This window comes from Aethalodelphis obliquidens, unplaced genomic scaffold (assembly GCF_003676395.1).
Source record: "Aethalodelphis obliquidens isolate GAN/ISIS:26980383/991018 unplaced genomic scaffold, ASM367639v1 scaffold71, whole genome shotgun sequence".
NCBI lineage: Eukaryota > Metazoa > Chordata > Mammalia > Artiodactyla > Delphinidae > Aethalodelphis > Aethalodelphis obliquidens.
In genome coordinates this window covers 7,028,514-7,033,502 of record NW_020838015.1, presented here as the reverse complement: position 1 = coordinate 7,033,502, position 4,989 = coordinate 7,028,514, and positions in this window count along the sequence as shown.

The window sequence follows — 4,989 nt, the reverse complement described above, 5'->3', positions numbered from 1 at the left end:
CCCAAGCCCCTGGAAATAAGATAGAACTCAGGTTTTTTGTTTTGTTTTGTTTTGTTTTACCAAATTCCCCACATGGTTCTGACACAGATCAAAGTTTGAGAATTGCTGAACTGGAACATTACTTATACTTTTGAAAGTTTCTGTATACCTCTCCCCAGTCATACCCCATTCCTTCTTCCAGAATCAACTATTGTCTTCAATTTTGTTAATCATTCCCTTATTGTTCTTTATAGTTTTTCATTTACACCCATTTAGGTATCCCTAAAAAAATATTTTGCTTAGTTTTCAAGCTTTATATGATTAGAAACACAGTATATGTTTTCTTTTCTGTAACTTGCTTTTTATTAGTCACATTACTTTCTTGAGATTCATCCATATTGATGCATATAGCTATCATACATTTGTGGCCATTGGTGGATAGTATTCCATTTTATGAAGTCACCATTAATTATCTACCTTCTTTGTGTTGAATATTTAAGTTGTCTTAAGTAACTACATATTGAGAACTTCCCTGGTTGCTTGGGAAATGTTAGGACCTGATGAAAGGTAACATCTCTGCCTTCCATTGCTCCCCTGCTGTCTTCGCCTCATCTGCAATTTTGGCTTCCTGCCCTCACTAAGGAGTAACAAGGAGCCACTTCCACTCAGGGATCAATGGAAGTTCAATGGAAAACCTGGACTATCACCCTTACCCAGAATAATGAGGTGATACTCTTTCACCCATTGGAATGGTATCAGAAAATAAATGTTTATTTTCATCTGAGAACTTCTCACTGATACTTGATTATGTATTTACCTGTTTTATCTGTCCCCAACACTAAAATGTAAGCTCTATGAAGGTAAGAACTCTATATTGTTCGTTGCTAAATTTTTAGATCTTACAACTTGCCTGGCAGAAAGTAACCCTCAATCCATACTGAATGAATGAATGCATGAATGAATGAGACAGTATTATTTTTTATTGGGTGTTCATAAGTCATTCATTATGCATTAAATATTATTTAAAAGTTCTTTAGATGCAAGCGTAAGTTTTGCAAGTTATAGAATTGGCTGGATTTGGTACAATACAAACAGGAAACAGCTTTATTCTACTTTATTCTTTATTCTACTGACCAGTGGCTCCTTTAAGGAAGGAATGGAGAAAAGAGAGCTTGGAGTTATTGTTGTTTGTGTTTCTCTTGACTGTGGAATGCCCTCTTATCTTGGTAGGCATCCAAACCCTAAGTCTTTCATGAGGTGCATTGCTGGAAGCTACTTCACTGTACCTTCCTTCAGATATGGGTAATAAGCTTTCTGACAGACTTCTCTTATAATACGCCCTCATCTCCTGCTTCCAGAGAACTCCCCACAATCTCTATTCTTGTGGGACTCTTTCACCCCAGCAGGAGCCTTTTTGGGTAGGGTCCTTTCAAAGATCCCCTTCATGATAAGGACTTGACCTTGCTCACTATAAGATGGTAGTGTGGCTTGATCTAGTGCTGACCCTTCTCTCCATGCCATGCCATCATGAGCTACTCTACCAGCATAATTACTCATGTGCATCCCAATCTCCAGGGGAGGCATGTATGGTGTATCAGTTATCTATTATTGCATGCAAACTTAGTAGATTAAAACAACTACCACTTTCATAGATGGAAACTAAACTTTTGGTGGTGAGATGCTGCAGCATATACAGAAGTTGAAATATAATGTACACATGAAACCTATATAAAGTTATAAAACAATGTTACCTCAATTAAATAAAAACACTTTATTTGCTCAAAATTATGTGGGTGAGCAATTTGGGATGGGCTCAGATGGGTGGTTTTTCTGCTGTTGTGGCCTGTGGTAACGCATACAGCTGCAGTCAGCCGGTGGCTTGACTGGGCTGGATGGTCTAAGATGACCTTACTCACATATATTTGGCAGTTGGTGTTGGGAGTTGGCTGGGTCACATATCTCCAAGTGATCATTCATCCTCCGGCAGACTATCCCAGCCTTCTTTACATGGTGAAGCATTCCAAGAAGGAAAGCTCCAAACACAGCACAGGTACTTTCTAAACCTCTGCTTGTGTCACGCTTGCTGATTTCCCATGACTGAAAACAAGTCACATGATCAAGCCCAGAGCTAATGTTGAAGGAGTCTACAAAAAGGCATGGGCTGGAGCCCATTACTGTAAGAACATGGAATTTACCTAAAATCAGTGGTGTTTGGAGCTGCAAGATGATTGTACACATCTTTTCACAACGTCAGTTGTGACATCACATCAGTGATTTCAGGCTTGTAGCTTGAAATTGGCCATGATGGAAATATTTACACCACAGAAATCAGCAAGTGCTACAAATCAGGGCTTCCCCCACCCTCACTCCCTTTCTGGAGAACAGGTTGTTAAACATTTACTAGCACCCCACTGCCTAAAAAATTTGAGAAACAGCATTAGGCATGTTTTTAGGAAGCAGTCCCTCACCAAATACTTTTCTTGAGACTCCAGAATTGACTGAGCAAAAGAAAACCCCTATCCTTCCCCACAGGAGGAGGGGAAAATGCCACGTCTCTCTTCTTCTCTGTAAATTCCTTTCAAAGATCACACTAGCAACTATCTAGCCTTCTCATATATATTCTGGAGATTGGTGATAGGGTGGATAATTGAAGGACCAGTTGGTCTACATCTTAGCAAATCTTGAGGGGCTGTGCTTAGTGGCGGACTTGTCCTCTGTTTTGAACAAAATCATTCCATATCTTCTTATGCATCTTGTTACAGAAATTTTCCTGAGCTACATACATATATAAGACTTACATCTGTATAAATAATCCATACTGAAGGACATGCAGTCCTTTCAACCTAGAGATCCTAAATCTTATCCTTGATACATGCCAGAGCATCAGAGAGTCATAAATCTACACGTTGGCACTATGTCATTGGCCTATACAGATGCATACATTATTAAAACAAAGAGTTTAGCATTCTATTTCCTCTCAGAACATGTTGAAGAATATTGCTTACTGCTTCACCTTGAGCCTTTTGCATGGTTATCCACAGGAAATGATGCCCCTGGTGCTCAATGCTACTTGCTTCTGCTGAGCGCTGGGAAGGTTTTATCTCACAAACACTGTAAGACTTGTAACAGATCATTTTTCAGTTTGTTCTGGTTATTAAAAAGCACAGAAATACTTTCCCTCCTCTAGCAGTTATTCAGGGAACAATTATTTGCATTTCCTATGTCAACTGATCCTCCAGACTTATGCTCTTTTCCTTTCCTACTTTTCCCCCCTTAACCTCAATTTCTTCCTTTATTTTATTTTTTAATCTTGTTTTATTGCCCATAGCTTTATAAATGGCAACGATTTTTTTTCTTGGAAAAGAGGATGTAAATAAATAAGTCATAAAAGAGCCTTTATTAAGTGTTATATTTACTAAGACTCTTCTCGGACGTGGTCCATGGATCATCAGCACAAGCATCACCTGGGAGCAGGTTAGAAATGCAGAATCTCAGGCCTCCCTCCAGATCTACTGAATTAGAATCTACATTTAACACGATCCCCAGGTGATTCATGTGCACATTAAAGTTTGAGAAGTGCTGTGCTAGTGCACTTCCTCTATTTGGTACCTTGGAATCCTCAAGATTAGACTGCAGCATCTTCACATCTCTGGGTGCATGTTTCATACCCATGAATTTCTGATTTTCTTCATTTTCAGGGTTCTCTATCCTCTAAGAGTAAGGATTCTGCCAAGTCCTTAGGACCACATTCTTAAGAGTCCCGAACAAAATGCTGAGAATGTTCTACAGTCTGTTGGGTAAGTGGCACAAGTCGCTTTGCTACCAAGAGTGTGCTGCTCTGGCCATAAAACTTTTTTCTTAATACCTTTCAAGTAGACTGTCCCTCAAACCACAGACTTAATAACAGAGGACAAGAGAAATTACAAAGCACAGACACAGAGCAAATGATTAATTTTAAAATGGGAAGCAGTGAGGTTGAATGATGCTGTTCCGGATAAGAGAGACTTGTAAAACAGAAAGTTGGCACAGTAGGAATTTGATGAGAATTGACATTAAATTCACTCCTGAATCCCCACTCCATAAATTACAATTTCTATGTGATGTATCAGAATGATATGATGTTGTTTTTAAAGAAAAGTGGTGGAAAAAAAAAAGAAAAGTGGTGGAAATACTAATCCTATGACTTTCTTAAGATCCAACTTTGGGGGTTAGGAGACAAGAGTGAATCCCTTATCACCAATCACCACTGGTTTCATGATTTCTAAGGTCATTCTACCTTTAAAAATGCAGGCTCAACATCAATTTCAATGTTAGCTTTCTTTGAATCCCTACAGTCTCTGTTCTTGTCTTATGCCGGCACATTGCTTCTTCTCATCTTTGGAACCACATTAAATACCTGTAGAATGGAAGAATGAATAAAATCTTCCTACCCTCTTATAGGTTTTAGGCAGAGAGCTCTAGTATACCCACCCGCTGTGAAGCACACTTCTGGCCAAATCACTGGAGGAACGATCCTGGGACTCAGAATTTTGTCCCTGTGAGCAGCATCTTGGCGTACTGAAGTTGAAGGAGTCATACATTCATAAAGCCAACAAATTACCCCAGAATATAAAATTAAAAGCTGATCTCAGCTTCCAGGTTTAAATTTACCTCTTTTTCCTTGCATTCCATAAATATTTATTGAGCATCTATTATGTACCAGGTACTGCATTAAGTGCTGAGGACAAAGATAGTCTCTGGCCAAATATTTAGAATCTCAACTACTATTTTATTTTAAGAGATTCCTTATAATGGAAAACAAAAGACCAAATTACATTTTCTGGGAGTGAATGAATTTTTGAATGAAGCCCTTCATTCCAAATTAGGATTCAGCTTTTCCCTAGTGCTTTGAGGAAGAGTCTGAAGCTTAAGGAAAAGGTCTTTGTCACCATGATGACATGCTCAGTTAGCAGGCCACCCATGCCTGCCCAACTAGATGGAAGCATAACAGTGAGAACAACATCTAGAGTA